This window comes from Dipodomys ordii, unplaced genomic scaffold, assembly GCF_000151885.1.
Source record: "Dipodomys ordii isolate 6190 unplaced genomic scaffold, Dord_2.0 Scaffold97, whole genome shotgun sequence".
Taxonomy (NCBI): domain Eukaryota; kingdom Metazoa; phylum Chordata; class Mammalia; order Rodentia; family Heteromyidae; genus Dipodomys; species Dipodomys ordii.
The window spans coordinates 11,808,611-11,828,618 of record NW_012267313.1 but is presented as its reverse complement, the minus strand read 5'-3'; positions in this window follow the sequence as shown (position 1 = coordinate 11,828,618).

The window sequence follows — 20,008 nt, the reverse complement described above, 5'->3', positions numbered from 1 at the left end:
GATGAGCGGAGAATGATGGAAAGGGTGAATTGATTAAGATGTATTGTATTTATAAGCTGACAGGATGATTTGAAGTCCCTTTCTATAATTGTTTAAAGAAAATTTAAAGAAATAAGTTGATTTTTAAAAAAGAAATGTATAGAGTACTGTTAATGATTCAGATTCTAGACTGGGAAGAAGTTACTGACACTAAATTTATAAGTGTCTATACAGTTGTTTAAAGACTTAATCACTGCTGTGTACCAGTGGCTCATTCCTGTAATCCTAGCTGCTCTGGAGGCTGAGATCAGAGGATCAATCTGCAAAATCACCTGGGCAGGAAAGCCCCTGAGATTCTTATCTCCAATAAACCACCAGAAAACCAGAAGTGGTAGCATAGCTTAAGTGGTAGAGCACTTTCCTGCAGCTGAAGAGCTCAGGGACAGCACCCAGGCCCAGAGTTCAAGTCCCATGACCAAAAACAATAAAGAAATAAAAGACTTAATCACTAAGGAGAATTATACTTTAATAAAAAATACTCTTTCAACAACAAAAAATAATAAAAGTTGAAAATACTGACCCTTAAATGTAATAAAATTATGGGATAAAATATACAGAATACAGAAAAATTCAGAATTAGTGAATTAAGGATTTTAACTGAAATTAATTGGATGCAATAAAGATAAAACCAAATAATAACCTAATAGGATGAAAAACTAATATAGTCATCATAATAAAATAATTATATATCTTCAAAATAGTATTGATTATCAAAGGTAGTTATTTCATTATTTCTTGGAAATCAATGTATGCAACATAATAGAAAATTAAAACAGTATTTTCATGTGTAATAAAGGTGCATTAATTTAAAACTTGCAGATTGAAAACACATAAGAACACAATGTTGTAATATACTGTATTAGTTAATCTTATAGCAACAAGAGCTAATTAAATTATCTGGTAAATGCAATTTACCAAAGCCTTATAAAGAAAAAAATGCATATTGAAATTGTCTCATAGTCACTTTAACTATTAATCAGTTGTTAAAAATCTCCTTATAAAAATGAATGACCATATCTAGAAGTTTTTTTTAGGCTACTACTTTCAAATATTGAAATAACCAAAAATTACTTTTGTCCATAATTTCTCTTAGAGAATAAAAGAGAAGGGATAGCAAAAGGAAAGGGTTTATTAACTCATTTTCATTGGAGAATAAAAATTATTAGTAGTACACTAAATATAGTAAAGGAAAATGAGTGACCAATCATAAGGGTATATTTAATGTCATAAACATGTAGGAAATTTATTTAATAAAAATAAACTTGTGTTGTAATTTTAAAGGTACACCTCTCAGATAACTAGGGCTGATACTTCCTTTGAAATTTAAAGGTTTCTATAAATTATATAGAGAAAATGTTTTTTTCCTAGAAGATAGTGTAATCTTTTAGACTTTTCTATTATTATAATGGATTTCACAAATTCTCCCTATAAATCTATAAATTTTGACTTCATATATCTTAAGGAAACAGAGATGCATATAGAAATTAAAAATCTAAATCTGAAGGATTTAGTTTCTTATCATTTTGATATATACTTAAAAAATCTGACCTAGTTTGTCAGATTAAAAAAACTATTTTGCTTGTCTTATGATGACTTGTCTCTTCCTTTTATTTTCTTTTTCTTTTTAAATAAGTTTTTTTGTTGTGAAAATACCATACAGAGGGGTTACAATTACATGAGCAAGGTAATGAGTACATTTCTTATTAAGCTGTTGCCTCCTTTGTTTTTCCCCTACCATCCCTGCCCTCCCATCTCCACGACTACACCCCCTCCCCGCATTTCATGTTGGTATAATTTGGGGAAGGGAAGGAGAAAAACAAATTGTTTAAATAGGGATACAGGTGGATCCATTGCAATAAGATGCTATGTCGAAAAACGAACTTTATTTTCTTCTTATATTGACTTTCCTTGTTTGTTCAGTTCAGTAAATTCTAAAACTTGACTTGGTAGGTAGTAAGTATGGAACTAGGTTTGATAATATGCTAAGTCAATAGCATATTGGCATCTACAACTAATTTAGAATTTCAAATCTGTGTGCCTTTATAATGATGATTGTATCAGAGTTTAACATTTAACATCTCAACTTTGTCCTTTTTTCTCATATAGTTGCTTCTTTTTCTTAGCTTCTTTTTTAGTCACCATTATTGTTCTTGATAATTTATTATTATCCACTGCATCATTCCATCCCATTGGTAGCATTCTAATTGCACATGGCATGGATATGGTTGTAGTTTACCCTCAATATAACAAGATTCATCTTGACACTAAATTTTTTAAAAAATTAACACTTCCTAGAAAATATAAACATCTAGGAATTATTTAATCACATTAATCCTCCTTCCAGTTTGTGATATTATTGCAAGTGTTTAATTTCATCAGGTGTTATAAACTTCAATATTCATGATGATATTTATTCAGCATGTAATTAGACTTGGCTTCTTATTCCATTTCTAATTGCTGCATTCTATTATCAGATCATTAAATTCCAAGGGAGATCTTTAGTATTTGTGTCAGTGGAGATAGAGTCAGAAAACAGAGAACAGACTAAGAGTTAAAATAGGAAAAAGTTTGTCATAAATAATCCATGACCACTCAAAGGGGTGAAAAAGAAAATGACCAAATGGTATGGAAAAGAAAGATTAAAACCTTAGATAAGGTCCCTCCTAATGCAAGCATTAAGTTATGTTTGACAAGGTGAAAACATACTTCATATATTTTCATTGTTGAGGAACTTCAGAACGTCATTGTACCACATGATTTGGAAATCCTTATTTGAGAACCGGTGACCTGCCAGGTGGTGGATAAACACACACATGTGGTCCACAGCTTGTCCATCAGTACTCCTGAGATAAGTGCTACCAAGCTTCCCATTGGCTGTCACATTGAAAACAGTAGACCAGAGGCAGGCGATGAGCTTCCCCTCCCATTTCTCTGCTTTCACAACATTCTTCATGATCCTTCCTCAACACCTGACTGGCCAAGGAAGAATGGCTAATAGTTATCAAGTCCAGCTCTAGCATCACAAAAGTAGGCCAGACCACTGGTCTTATTGTCACCTCTAAAGTGCTGACATTACAGACATCAGCCACCCACATCCAGATAAGAGACATTCTCTATCATGAAATCAACTCCTTATGTGTTTCTATTATGAAATGTAAGCTTTCATACAGCAAATGAATAACTTTATAATTTCAATGAATATTAAATCACTATTCTTTATTTTATAGTGTGAAGTTATTCCTTTCTTAGACAAATGATGAGGCTCATTGTAGTGAAAAATTGTTTTAGTCCATATTTTGAAGTGTTTCTGCCTTTGTATACACTCATAATTAATATCTGCTAGTAGCATTTCCATATGCCCTTGTTCTCAAACACTTCCCTGGCCAAGATTTTTTTCCTAGGTGGGATGACCATTCAAACTTTCATTATGCAAGGTGGACCTCTCAACTTGCCTTTTAATTTGTTTCATCTATCAGTACAGAGAGAATGTATCTGAAACTCCTGTGAGTTCTATAGAAATTTTTCTTTGGGGCCATTTAAAATTAAAAATTTATTTTCACCTCTGTGCTCATGACTAATTAGTCAAATTCCTATTCATTGAGTCAATGTCATAGGGTGCACAAAAAGTGGCATTCTTATCTTTCACTTCAGTGGATCCAGTATAGTATGAATGGGTAGTTGTGTTCTTTCTTTAGGAAAAAAGTAATTCAACACTAGCAGAACTTAAAGTTCTGGAAACAAGAAGCATGGATTTCACAAATGGGTTATTAGGTACAGTAGGGAAGACTCTCACTCCCTCTTCTTATATTCTGACAAGGAAGAATCCTACCAGATAATGGTTTTCCATTGATTTAAACATTGCCTTCCAATTGGCACTGTAATTGAATCTTCAGAAAGCCATTTCACCTTCTACAAGCCAGTTACTTCTTAGTAATGTGCTAATACAACTGAATTATGTGAGTGTCTGTCAATTGCTTCTCTTTCTTTTCTATGAGATGAATTTTTTTTATATGAAGCAATGTATGTGGCATGAAATGATTTTGGATAAGAATTCCTGACAATAGTAGCCCTCACATGAACAATTCTGGGAGGTAAAGCAAATCTATTCCCAAAATAAATGCAAAACCCAATGGGGGGTACACATCTCTGTGCTCTTTGTGAAGAAGAGGTTATACTCAACCTGACACTTAGTGTTTTGACTATTACCCTGGGGAATGGCTTTAGAAGGGCGAGTAAGAAATGGTCCTTGCTTCTGGTACATTAGTCTATTTTAACAGTAAAGAGGTAGAGCATATTTTTTAAAATTTATTTGGTAGTCCCCATTCTTCATATTACACATATGATATTTAAAGACCCCTTTAGCAACTACCAGAATGGCCCAAAAAGTTTGCTGAATACCACAGGACTGTCATTTTGGCCCTATGAGCATCTAGAGCTTTTTCAGCAGTGGATCACCTTTGCTGCTTATCCATGAAACACACAAGTATCTTCAAGTTCTGTGCTCATTCTGAGAGATGCATCATACCCCTTCCCCAGACTTCCAACTTTCCAACCTTTTTACATCCAAGTCCCTGACCTTTCAAACAAACCGTTAACAGCTGCTTATGAATCAGAGCACATTTGTATTCTTAGCCAATGAAAGTGGAAAACAAATTGTACTGCTCAAAATTCTGCTCACTGGGAGGATTTTCCTTTGTCACTCTACTTCAGATGCACCGCTCAGCAGGGTTGTAATGACAGAGTCATCCACTTTGGGATGACACCAGCATGTAATGGTGCTGAAACACCATTTGAACAGGCTTAAGTTCTAATTCTTCAGTCAGTTAATTGTGAGAGTGTGAACGACCAGGAGATGATTAGGGGATAGAAAGCAATGCAGCAGGAGTTAGTGGCAAGGAACCATTATTCTACTCACTCAGACATATTTCTTTGTACCTTCTACATGCCTAGATATAGTTTCATATCACTTTTATTCACTTGATAACATATTGCTGTTGTGTATACACAGCTTTCTGTCAAGATTAAACAAAACTCAATTGAAGTTAGCAATACCTAGCTGAGTGATCCTTTAATAATCCCATGGTTAAGTATTCTTTATCTCCTCTAAGCCAAGTAGAAAACATGAAGCTATTTCTCCATTTTTGCCTCTCTATAATTTTCTCTGGGTCTTTTAGCTATTTTAATATCTCAAGTGGGAAAAAGAAAAATACGAAACAATTATAAATAATAACAATATCAATATATGACTCCATAGACAATAGAGACACTGGAAAATGGAAAATTAGTAATTGAAAACCTGAGGAGGAATAGATTCATTGCAGTTTCTTGTGGTATAATTCCTATAACTTTTATGTCTCCTCTTTTTCTAACTCATATGATCATGTTATATTATCATTTAAAAGTGACATGTCAAAAAATATCAATGGCTATTACATAGGACTCATAGTAACCACTAAACAATAGTCTCTAATAGACAGATAAGAATACCATATGGTGTCTATGATATATATGCTTATATATGGTATATATATGTGTGTGTTTATATATATATATATATATATATATATATATATATACACCCCTTAACCACAAAAGACTATAAGAGAAGAAAGAAATGTTCCAGGGAACTGAATTTTTATTTAGTTTTACAAGTATAAAAACATAGCTATAGATTATCAAGCTATCTACATGAAAATATCCCTGAGGACATAAACATGAATGAGATTTCCTAGGGAAAATGGGGAGAATAAAAAGAAAAAAAAAGGGGCATCTGGGTTGGTTCCATATCTTAGCTATGGTAAATAATGCTTCAATAAACATAGGTTGTGCTGGTAGTCTAAAAAAAAAAAGAAAAGAAAGCCAAGGACACAATTTTGAAGGAAAAACAGAGATTTTTTAAAAGAATAACCAGAAGAGAAAAAGTAAAATTTCAACAAGACTAAAGACATGGAATAGTTTTCTGAAGGTAGAAATATTAAATGCTCATCTAAAAAGAAGTTGCTTAATTCTTATTGCTTGGGGGAGTACTATGGCTTAAATTCAGAGTCTCACTATTGCTTGGAAAAATCCTCTATAATTTGAGCCACATGTTTGGTTTCTTAGACAATTTTAAGTAAATTCTCCACTTTTTCCCTGGTTAGTTTCAGATTATGAACCTCTTACCATTGCTAGGGTTATAGGCCACTATGCTCAGATGGAGATAAAGTCATGCCATAATTATACCCAGGCATGCCTTGACCATAATCCTTCTTTCTCTGCCTCCCAAAGTAGCTGGGATTACAGATATAAACCACACAGAATTTTTAGTACCTTTGATGATAGTAATTGTATTCTTTTTATTTCCTGAAATTCCCATGAATATCAAAAGGATACCTGGTACATGGGAAAAAACACTTGGTAACATGTTACTGCCATCATCATCATCATTGTCATCATCATCATCATCATTATATTATTCATATTATTTGATCTTAACAAAAAGTAACACATGCATGCTATAACAGTATGACCTAGGTATCTGCGTATGTGTATATGATCTGTGTGAGATGGGTATTGGTAGGACCCGGGAAGCAGTGTAAGGCATTTAAGGAAGGTGGGTTAATGGAAGTGGAAAGAGGAGACCACTTTGTTGTTACATGATCTGTTACATGTTTGGCTTTGAGTAGAGAGAGATGAAGTGGTAAATAAATTTTAAAAATCTGATTCTTAAAATGTATAATTTGGGGAAAATGTTTACATATACTGGCCAGAGAGAAATAATCAGCATAAGAAAGGTTGAAAACAGAGCAGATCTGAATAACCGTTAGCAACCTGGTTAAAGCAAACTTAGAAATATGGCAACTCCAAGTCATAATTGAGAAGATATGTTCCTATGTGAAGAAGAAAATTGTCTTTATTGACAGGCCAAGTGTGCAACACTACAGATATTTGTAGGTTTCATGGTACACTAATTATTAGCAACCAATATTATTGTTGAGCATTCTCTTGTATCATGTATTTTTTCTTGACCTTTTACATTTATTTATTCAATTAGTCCATCAGTTTACTTATTCAATTGGCAAATGTTTCTTGAAAAGTTACTATATCCCTCTGGATATCCACGGAGAGGCAAACTACTTAGGATGAATAAAGACTGTAATCTGATAGGCAAAGACATCAATAAGATATAAACTGTGTGTGAAAGCCTAGAATGGGTGAAGGGATGTAGGACAGGAGTAGAAATAAAAGCTGACTTTCTCAATTTCTAAGCCAAGGAAATGCAAAAATGCTTTTAGGTTTGGCAATTGACTGATTTTCCAGTAGCATTTTATTGAACTTTGGGTTAATTTTGGATCTTCACACGTTGCTGAAGAGGAAAGTAGAAAATTATTTACAAGAACACAGCTCTCTGATCCATTCAGAGCAACTTTACTCTGATCTTTTCTTAAGTGAGGCCATATGTAGAATTGTGATTTCATAAATATTGTTAATTACATAAAACATTTAGTGCTTCAGCCTTAATAATTTTTTTCTTTTTTTTTAATTGTGAAAATGCTGTATAGAGGGATTACAATTACAATGGGCAAGATAATGAGTACAGGGCTGGGAAGGTGGCTCAGTGGTAGAGCGATTGCCTTGCATGCATGAGGCCCTGGGTTCGATTCCTCAGCACCACATAAGCAAAAAGAAAAAAAGCCGAAAGTGGCACTGTGGCTCAAGCTGAAGAGCTGAGGGACAGCGCCCAGGCCCAGAGTTCAGGCCCCACGACAGGACCCCCCCCCCAAAAAAAAGATAATGAGTACATTTCTTATCAAGCATTGTTGCCTCCTCATTTGTTTCCCCTTCCCATCCCTTCCCATCTCCCATCCCCAACCCCCAACCCCCAAGCCTCCCCACCTCCAGCCAAAGTTGTAAAGTTCATTTTTCAACATAACAACTTGTACATCACATTGTTGCAATGGGTCCACCTGTATCCCTATTTAAACAATTTGTTTTTTCCCTTCCCTTCCACAAATTATACCAGCATCAAATACAGTGAAAGCAGGGGTTATAACGTGAGAGAGGGACATAAAAAGCAACAAAGAAATCATCTTATAAATATGTTAGAAACAATCATATGAAAGAAAAAACATTTGCATACTTATCTTGGGGTTCATTTCACCTAACATCAACTTATCTGACCTTTTCTGTTTGACTCAGACATACACTAGTTATTGCAAATAAGGGAAACCATCAGATCTATGTTTCTTTGGGCCTGGCTTACTTCACAATATAATTTTTTCCAAGTCTTTCCATTTCCTAACACATGGGGCAATGCCATTCTTTCTGATGGAGGCCAAGATCGTTATATATCACCCTGCACCAGAATCAAGTCCAAATGGATCAAAGACCTCGGAGTCAAAGCAGACACTCTGAAAAAATTACAGGATGGAATAGGGGAAACCCTAGGTCTCCTTGGCACAGGCAGAAATTTTCTTAAAAGAGACCCAGAAACACAACAAATCAAAGAAAGGTTGGACAAATAGGACTGCACGAAGCTGCAGAGCTTCTGTATGGCAAAGGACATAGCTAGCAAGATCAATAGGAAGCCACAGATTGGGAGAAAATCTTCACTAGCCATACAACGGACAAGGGGCTCATATCTAAAATATACCTGGAACTCAAAAAATCAAATCCCGCAACAACAAATCCTCAAAGAAACAACTGCCCAATAAATAAGTGGGCTAAAGACTTAAAGAGAAACTTCTCTGAAGAGTAAAGAAGGATGGCCAATAGACACATGCTCAATAGACAAATGCTCAACCTTGGTATAATTTGTGGAGGGGAAGGGAAAAAACAAATCATTTAAATAGGGATTACAGGTGGATCCATTGCAACAATAAGATGTAAAAGTCATTATGTGAGAAAATGAACTTTACAACTTTGGTGGGGGGGAGGAGGATTGGGTGGAGGGCGAGGGAAGTGATGGGAAGGGGAAACAAAGGAGGAGGCTACAATGCTTGATAAGAAATGTACTCATTATCTTGCCCATGTAATTGTAAACCCTCTGTACAGTATTTTCACAATAATAATAATAATAAAAACATTGAGATACCACCTCACCCCAGTTAGAATGGCAAAAATCAAGAACTCTAATAACAACAGATGCTGGAGGGGATGTGGACAGAAGGGAACCTTACTGCATTGTTGGTGTAAACTTGTTCAACCACTTTGGAAAGTAGTATGGGGTTCCTCAAAAGACTCCACATAGAGCTCCCCTATGATGCAGCAATCCCACTTTGGGGCATTTACCCAAATGATCACAAACAAGACCACACTAAAGCTACCAACACCACTTATGTTTATTGCAGCATTATTTGCCATAGCTAGGATATGGAACCAACCCATATGCCCCTCAGTAGAAGAATGGATCAAAGAAAAATGGTATATATACACAATGGAATATATATATATATATACACAATGGAATTCTAAGCCTTAATAATTTTTAAGGAAGAAAGTGATGCAGAGGAATTTTCAAAAACTCTATATGAGTAACTCATAGATAAAGTTTGGATTTCATTCTGAAGAAAATACAAATGCTAGCAAACTTAGGACAGATAATGAAACATAGTTCCTTTAATGTGATTGTTTCTTTGATGATTTTGGCTAGCTAAATTATGCATGAATATGAAAATAAGATAATTTCCTAAATAATTTGAGTATGGTAACTATTTGAGCAATTAAGCTTCTTTCTAAATATATTTTTGTTCCAAGAACATGAAATACCTTTGGGAAATTACTACACTTAAATATTGCTAGCATATTTTAAAATGAACAAAAAATAAAATAAATGTGTAAACCAGGAAATAGTCCTCTCACCAATTCTAGCAAGAAATAATATGATATGCAAAAAAGTGATAATTAGGAATGTGAGTCATTATAATGTTAAAATTGAAAATTGAATCACATTAAGGTTATTAAAGTCAAAAGTTATGATTCCTTAGTAACATTATCACAATCTTATTACCCATATGTACTGTTTTCTCTTCCTGTTTGGCTTATTTTGCCTCTGGTCTACAGTCATTAATGCACTATGAATAAAAATTATTTTGTTCTGTTTTTCAAAGATTGCTTTTTGGCTTCTTTATTAAAAAATGAGATTATAAAATCTCTGCCAGGAAGCTCATCTTTCAGTTCCAAATACATATGTTCTAGATTTAGTAGAAATAAAACAACATTCAGAAAGCAATTTTTTTCTAATGATGCTTTAGGTTTTTACCTCTGTTTAGGAGGTAAAATAAGAATGGAATGGCTACAATAAGAAATGTTTAATTATCTTTTTCACATTAGGAAAGACATTGAAATTACTTCATTTGGCCAATTGAGCACCAAAAAAAGCATTGAAATATAAGTTTATTTTCATGGTCTTCCCTCAATTCTTTCCCATTTTAGCTCCATATTTCTTTTTCTTCAATATTTTTGAGGAAGAAAATAATTAAGATCTTAAAATTCAACAAACACTTAAACTTTAAGAAGGAGTAAGAGTGGTATTCACAATGAGTAGGAAGTGAAATAACCCATTATTATTATTATTTTTTGGTTACTTAAGTGAACCTTATTCCACAAGCAAGCCTTGTAGAAGCCAGTCTTTATCAAGATTCTTTCATGCTGTGTGCACATCTCTCTGTCTTGGGAAGCAAAAGGAGAGAGGAAAAAGCTTGATAAGAAATGTACTCATGTAATTGTAACCCTCTGTATGGTATTTTCACAATAAAAAACATTAATAAAAGAGGGAGATATGAACAGATTTCAATACACAAGAGGAGATGTTAAAGAAATCAGAAAGGGACTACTGATCATTTCATTAGGGCTCTTGATTCCTTTCATTATTCTTTCAGTTTCTCACCAGATTGACACAGCAAAATATGATCAGTTGTGCTGATGTAATTAGTTTCAATAAACACCAAAATTTATACAAGATGAAAATAAAAAGATTTTTAACCAATCAGATAATAGCTGAAATTGGCCAGTCAATTCCTTCAAAATAGTCTATTCCATGAAATAGTTCAGTGACATGACAACTATACATGAAATGACCAGGAAAAGAACAGTTGGGTGAGACTTATGTGTTTGATAACAATCCAACCGTAAGTTATGTTGACGCCTCCAATCCCTGCATGCTTTATGAGACTTGTCTGGTGCTTTTCTCAGCAGATAGACATAAAAGCTATCAATGATTAAGGTTCAAATATTAATGTGCCAAGCAAGATTATGAAACACTTGTGAGTATATGACAAGAACCCACAGGTCTTAGGAAATAGTTTTATTGGATGGATTAGATATAGTCATATTCCAGTTACTGTTCTAAAGAAAGATGTATGCTCATCAGATGCTTGCACTTACCACCAAGAACATGCAAAGAAGGAATCATAACAGAAAAGTGTTTTAGTTTAGAGGTCACATAAACAATTTGCAGTCACCTTTAGTAATTCCTTTAAAAATATACCTAAAATAATCTAGCAGATCATCATCCATTGAATATGTGCTTAGATATTATTATGATATTAATACACCAAAACATCAAGAAAAAGGAAATTGATAGATGGAGAGGAACAACAGCCATCATAACAAATAAGATGCTTGTTATTATTATATATATTCAAAACATAAATCGTTATATGAACATTCTTAATAATACAAATTAAATTAAAATAAGCTGTTATTTTAACTAGTACTTTGAACATTAGCCATTCAGTTATTTTGATGTTTTAATAAACTTCTTTCCCTCATTCTCTCTCTCTCCCTTTCTCTTTTTCCCTCCTTTCCTGCCTCTCTTGCTTCTTCCTCTCCACTTTTATTTCTTCCCTCCTTCTTTCATTACCTCCCTTCCTCTCCCTCCTTCCTGTCTTTCTTTCTTGTTTCTTCTTTCTAAAGTCATGGTACTAGAATTGTACCCAGAGACCTCTGCTTGCTTACAAAGCATTTTACCACTTGAGCCATGCCCCCAGCTATGTTATAGTATGTTTTTCAGATACAGTCTCCTGCTTTTACTCAGATTACCTCAAACCAAGATCTTTCTATCTCTACCTCTTATGTAACTAAAATTACAAGTGTGAGTCATTATGCATGCCCAGAATTTATTTTTGTCAAATTATTAAGTAACAGTGGTACATTTTTATTGCACTTTCTCAGCCTATGAAGAACATAATTTTGGTGTAACAAGATTTTCATTCATGCCAAGCCTCTTCTCTTTCACTGGAGCTGTGAGGTCTCAATTCTATTCCTAATCACAGGATAGCAGTGAGTACAACCCTTTGCCTCACTCACACAACATAGACATATAGACAATAAGCAATGATTTTACAAAGAAGCACCAAGTCAGCAGATAAGACACTTTCAATTACAAAAATGTTTTGGAAATGACCACAAAAGATTTATCAGAGAGTACTTTGAATAATGAATTCCAGCAGGGAGTGTCTTTGTAAGAGCAAAGACAACATGTGTTCAGTTAATTACAATGTGAGATAAAGAGTCAACGATAATTATCTGAATCAAGCTATCCCAGGTAGATAGATAGATAGATAGATAGATAGATAGATAGATAGATAGATAGACATATTCAGAGAAGCATCTATAAGGTAAATTGAGTAGATTACTCATTTTTGGGGGGGAGGGTCCAGTCGTGGGGCCTGAACTCTGGGCCTGGGCACTGTCCCTCAGCTCTTCAGCTCAAAGCTACCACTCTACCACTTGAGCCACAGCGCCACTTCCAGCTTTTTTCTTCTTGCTTATGTGGTGCTGAGGAATCGAACCCAGGGCCTTAGGCATGTAAGACAAGCGCTCTACCACTGATCCACCTTCCCAGCCCCAAGTAGATTACCCTTTGTTTCAAATTTTAGTCCCCCAAAAATCATCTCATGTGAAAATCACATACTTGAAGCAATTTCCAACCATGCTCGTCTATGTATGTAGCTCCTAGACTCATTCACTGGTCATATCTATATGTTGGTTTGCCTATTCTATTCTACATCATGTTTCTATGCTTCATACAAGTTGCATATGTGTTAAGGGTTGTTTTAAACATTAAAAAGGATGAAAATTTGACTTTTATTTCAATTCTACATGTTAGGGATCATTTCTGGGAGTGGTTCCTGAGAGTAACCATTGAATCCTAATCATTCATAAAATTACAAAATGGTCATTTACTTATGCATCCTGTATATTAACTTCATATTTCCTAGAAAGGGGGAGAAGAACAAAAGAGAGCAAGGGGGGAGATGCAGGAAAGGATTCATAGTATATACCAGAGAATTGAGAAATATAAGGGAGGAGGATGGCTCAAAGCGGGGTGAAGATGTTGAAGTAATGGCATGATAACAAAGATGGAGATGCATTGTATACATACAATTGTTAAGTGACAAAAAATATCAATACACAACCTAAAATTAAGCTAAGTGAGGGAGAGGTGGGTTGGGATGGATGTGTGTGAATGTTGAAAGGGGTGAAGTGATCAATATGTGTTGTATTCATAAGTGCTTTGTTGAAAGGCAACTTCTTTGTATAACTAATACTTAAAGAGTAAAAAAAAATTCAAACACTAAAAAAGAAAAATTCAGATTAAAAAAGCAAGGACATGGTGGTTCCAATGGTTGTTAGTGAACAATATTCATAAATATTTAATTTCATTAACTTTAGGCATTTGGGGAATTAGATAGTACTCATGACACTTGAACCACCCCTAGTATTTTTCAATTTGGCTTTCTTTTCCACCAAATCATTCAGATCATTGAGCCCTTTGTTTGAATTCACAAGTCAAAAAGAGCTGAATCTAACTCTAATTAACTTTTGCTTTTCTTTGAAATATAAAAAAAAAACCCAGAATCTAGTGTTCAAATGAAACTGACCCCATGAAAATCTCCTATAAAGTCTATCAGGAAACATTTGTAGCTACTTTCCAAAGAATTCAACTGCAACTGCAGCTTTTACCATTCCTTTTATATAATAATCAATATATGCATAGAGAATTGATACCAATTCACTTATGTCAAGTCAGCCAGAAAAACAGATCAATAAATCATGAACTTTCTTTACTTCTTCTTTCAACTTTCACAAAACAATTATTCCAACTACTATGCCAGCAGCCAATACTGTGATAAAACTGCCTCCCAGGCCATCATACTCTAAGATAAAGAAAGATCCCAGGATTCTTTTATTTATTTCAAAATAAGTCTCTAAGTATAAAAAATGTTCTTACATTCACCTCAAATATTGAACATCAGAAAATTACACATTTTCCATCAAGAAATACAGCAATTAGCAAGCTATTTACACCATTCATTTCTTATTTCAGAGAAAGAAAAAATTATACTTGTAATAGATCTCATTAACTATATTATCTATAATCTAGATAAGTTAATAGAACTTAATAACCAACCCTAAGCAATTACTACAACTCATGAATTTGGTGTAAGGATATGAAATTTAACCCCTCTGAAATAGAAGGCACCACAAATGTAAGTTTCTTTCAACAAATGCCTTAAACATTAAAAAGGGTATTGATTAAATGGTCACATTTCTTTTCCTTTTTGCCAAGTGTACATTTCCATGCAGGCTGAAATTTAGCTCTGAGTACAATTTAATTTTGTTAATTTTTGACTGGTTGACCAGAAGTTCTAATTAAGGAACAGAGGGTGCAAATTTAGAACACCAGCCTTGAGTGAAAGAGCCAAACTGGAGCATAAAGCACTGATTGAAGCCTGGTACCAACACACACACACACACACACACACACACACACACACACACACACACACATTCTGATTGAATTGTAGTCTTTCTTGTGGAGAAATATCTTGAAAGACAGATTGCCAATAGGTGAGAAAGGTATAAGTTTGAAAGACATTAAATAGTAATGTATATTAGAATCCATATCCTACATGAGCTATATAACAAGACAGTAATTGAAACATACCATATGCAAAACCAATACTTAACTTTTTTAAGTGTTGGACAAGGTAGATCTAGTTGACAAAATCTTACTTGTGAAAGGAAGAGAGATTGCAGCACACCTGTTCAATACTCACAGTATACCTAGCCAGGCACTGGTGGCTCAGACTGTAATTCTAGCTATGCGAGCAGTTATGAGAATGATGGTGCAAAGCCATCCTTGAAGGAAAGTCTGTGCACTTCTTATCTTCAATTAGCCACCAAAGGCTAAAAGTAGAACTGTGGTAGAGCACTAGCCTTGAGCATAAAAGCTCAGGGCTAGAGCCCAGAGGCTGAGTTCAAGTTCTGGGCTAGGCAAACATACAAAAAAGTGAACATATTTGAATGTATTTATGAGTACACAGTATCTGGATTAACATGAACAGTAAAACCTTCTTTATGTCTCTGCAAAGGTAAATTTGAATCTTTTAATTTAGAGAATTGGCGTAATCCTCTCTAATAATCTGCTCATGGAGTATTAACCTAGTCGCCATGAAGATAAATGCAGATGTGTTTATGAATTCTCACCCAAGTTAATGCTAGATACTTTGTTTGTATTTTCTTCTAATTGCATTTATTACTTTTTGACTCAGCTAATGACAATATTCTGTGGGAGATGTTATAATACCTTTAGCAATGATGAAAAATTGCATGGTAGCAAAAGTGTGGATTGTAAGACCAATGAAATTAGTTAAGAGCAGATTCTGTGGAAATGAGGACTGAACATGAACACATACAGTGTAGAAAAAATTTCATTTTTAGAAGTATTGTATATGTGTGCTGGTGACAGGATTGAGGGCTATGTCTCTATATCTGTCATTGTACTCCTACTTTAAATGCCCTCTTAGTGATCCCCTTTCTACTTATTCCACTGGACATACTTAGGTGAAGTGAGAAGAGCTATATTTCTTGTTGTCCAGGAGAATCATCCTATTAGTGTTCTGATATATTACTTTTCTCTTGACCTGGATAGTTTTCTACTATATTCTTTAATTCAAAGTAGGTTAAGGGGAACTCTACCTGGTCCAGTGGCTTGTGCCTGTAATTCCAGCTGTCTAAAGACAGCACAGGAAAAAAACAAAAGTTTTAGACACTCTGTCTTCAATTAACAAAGGGAAATAAACAGGTTTGAAGTGTGGCTGAAGTGATAAGCATCAGCCATGAATAAGAAAGTGAATGATAGGCCCAAAGTTGATGCCTCACTACTGACATTATGAGAAGAAAGAAAGAAAGAAAGAGAGAGAGAAAGAAAGAAAGAAAGAAAGAAAAAAGAGAGAGAGAGAAAGAGAAAGGAAGAAAGAAGGAAACAAAAAGGAAGAAAGAAAAGAAGGAAAGAAAGAAGGAAAAAAGGAAGGAAGGAAGGAAGGAAGGAAGGAAGGAAGGAAGGAAGGAAGGAAGGAAGGAAGGAAGGGAGACAATTATACTTAGGAAGGAGCAGCAATATAGTAATCCCAATCACCAAGTGGGTAATTTTGAGAAGGTATTATTTAAACCCCTTAGAAATATTGGATTCCTTCGTATAGACTTCACTCCCAACTTACTTGACCTCATCCAAAACTTTGGCAAAGTAGCAGGGAATAAAATTAAGCCACAAATATCAGTATCTTTTCTCTACACCAACAATGAGAAGAGAGATACTGAAATTAGGAAAGCAACTCCATTTGCAATATCCTCAAAAAATACCTAGGAATCAACTTAAAAACATGAAGGACCTCTACAATGAAAACTTCAAAAATCTGAAAAGGGAAAGAAAAGCAGATCTAGGAAGTGGAAAAAACCTTTCATGTTCCTGAATTGGGAGGATTAACATTGTGAAAATGGCAATCTTTCCAAAGGCTAATACAAATTCAATGCAATACCCAATAATATCCCAACTTCTTTCTTTAATAAAATAGAAGAGGCAATCAAAAATTTCATATGGAACAACCAAAGACCTAGAATAGCAAAAACAATCCTTAGCAGGACGATCAATATCAATACCAAACCTCAAACTCTATTATAAAGCCATTTTACTCAAAACAGCTTGGTACTGGCACAAGAATGGGCCTGAGGACCAATGGAATTGATCTGAAAACTCAGAAATGAACCCACAGACCTATGGCCACCTAAACTTTGACAAGAGAGCCAGAGAAATAGGGTGGAAGAATGACAGCCTCTTCAATAAATGGTGTTGCCAAAATTGGCTAAACACATGTAGAAAAGTAAAGTTAGATCCTTATATATCACCCTGAACCAGATTCAACTCTAAATGATCAAAGACCTTGAGGTAAAAGCAGATACCTTGAGAATATTGCAAGAAAGAATAGGAGAAACACTAGGGCTTCTTGGCACAGGTTGACACTTTCTTAATAAGACTCAGAAACACAAGAAAGCATGGATATATGGGACTGCATTAAACTGCAGAGCTTCTATGTGGCAAAGGACATAGCTAGCAAAATATATGGAAACTCCACAGACTGGGAGAAGATCATTACCACCCGTACAATAGACTAGGGTCTCATACCTAAAATATATCTACAGCTTAAGAAATTAAATTTCCCAAAAACCAATGCCCAAAGAAACAACCACCCCATTAAAAAGTGGACTAAAGACCTTACGAGAGACCTCTCTGAAGAGAAAATACAAATGACACATGAAGAATTGCTCAACTTCTCTGGCTACAAAAGAAATGCAAATCAAAACAACATTGAGATTCCACCTTACACCAGCTAGAATGGCCATAATCAAGAAATCTAGCAACAGATGCTGGTGGAGATGTGGCCAAAAGGGAATGCTAATAATATTGGTGGGAATGCAAACTTGTTCAACCACTTTGGAAAGCAGTGTGGAGGTTCCTAAAGAGACTAAACATAGAGCTCCCCTATGACCCAGCAATCCCATTTATGGGCATTTTTCCAAATGATCACAAACAAGGCCACACTAAGCTACCAGCAGGATGATGTTAATTGCAGCATTATTTAACATAGCTAAGATATGGATCCAACCCAAATGCCCCTCAGTAGATGAATGGATCAAGAAAATGTGGTATATATACACAATGGAATTCTGTGTCTCCATCAGCAAGAATGACATTGCCCCATTTGTTAGGAAATGGAAAGACTTGGAAAAAATATTAAGTGAAGTAAACCAGACCCAAAGAAAAGTAGGTGGCATGATCTCCCTCATTTGTAAGAACTAGAACATGCATATGATATTCTTTTTTTATTTTTTAAAGTTTTATATTGTGAAAATACCATTCGGAGGGGTTACAGTTACATGAGCAAGGTAATGAGTACATTTCTTTTCAAGCACTGTTGCCTCCTCCTTTTTTTCCCCCTACCATCCTTGCCATCCCATCTCCATGACTATACTCCCCTCCCTCCTGCCAAAGTTGTACAGTTTGCTTTTCCACATAGCATCTTGCTGCAATGGGTCAACCTGTATCCCTAGTTAAACAGTTTGTTTTTTCCCTTCCCCTCCCCAAATTATACCAACATCAAATACAGTGAAAACCGGCTTAACAGGGGATCTCTATAACCCAACTGCTTAGTGCATAGGACCATATATAATAAAGCATATCAACATGAACTCCAATATATGGAAACAAGAGGTTCATATTAGACCCTGTATGTAGTTTGTTCTTTTTTCTATTGTTTGATTGGTTTTTCTTCATTTCTCTTAGTTTTTTGTACTTCATGTTTTGTATATAAGATAATGCAATATGTGGAAGGGAAAGGGCAACATAGAAACAGCAGGACAATGGTTGAACCACAGCAACATTGATACTCACTTGACATTATGTTGGATATGAACATTACAACTTGAGGGTAGGGCATAGGGAGGGGTGAGTGGGAGATAATGAGGGATGGGATCACAATGATTAAAAATAAATGAACTTACTGCTTTACTTATGTAACTGTAACCCCTCTGGCTCATCATCTTATCATAAGAAAAGAGCATTGGATTCTTTGAATTTGTTTGTCTTTTCTTTTTTCCCTTTTAGGACTGGTGTTCTAGAAAAATACTTATTTCTCTGTGTTTCTGTTTGAATATTTTTCTTTTTTATTGTTGCTGTTTGGTTTGGGTTTGCGACACTGGAAAATGTTTGTACATGCTAGGCAAATACTCTGCCACTGAGATATGTCCCCAAGCCCCCTGGGCATTAAGATATGCAAATGATTTGTTTTATATCCTAATCATGAGAAAAGGGTTACATATATGAACATGTGACCTATATGCAGTAGGAAGTTTTCCCTTAGGAGTTTTGTCTTGTTTGTAACCACTGACATCTTAAATAAACCCTCACAGGAAATGTTACAGTGCTGACCCACATTTCAAAATAATCCATCAAAAGGACCTGACTTTCTCTGCATGACAAACATAGGTTGATATAAACTTATTTTGGACAAAAGATGAAAGGCAGTTTTTGTGTGCTTGTGTATATTTGTTTTATTTTATTACTATTTTGTATATTGAAATGGCCCACATTTTTTATTTCTCTGATTTTAGTTTTCTTACTAAGTTTCCATTAAGCAAATAAATTAGTTAAGTGCAAAGTAATATTATTAGAGGAACTGTTCCAAGAATGTCAGTGAAATTGCATTTCAATACCCATTAAGCATTGTTCCTTTTCTCTATAAACCTCTTTCCATTATTGAAAATGCAATTCTGCAGCATTAAGCAAAGACATATTTGAAATACAGCTTAATTTTCAATCAGTGAGCTACATCTACCTCAAATAAACATTGGAACCTAATTAAGAAGAAGTAAACTCTTCAGCTTGACCTACTGATCATTGCAATACTCATTTTCATGTTTTGAAAGTTACAATAGGGAGCACAAAACATGAGTTGAATCTGATTTGGCTAATCTAGATGAAAGAGGTTGATTGGCAATGTTAAAACAAGCTAGGTGCCAGTGCTTCAGGACTGTAATCCTATTTGGGAGGCTGATAACTAGGATCATGGTTCAAAGCCAGCCTAGGTAGAAAAGTTCTGAGGACTCCATGTCCAATTCTCCAGCAGAGGGGGGGGAGGGAGGAGGA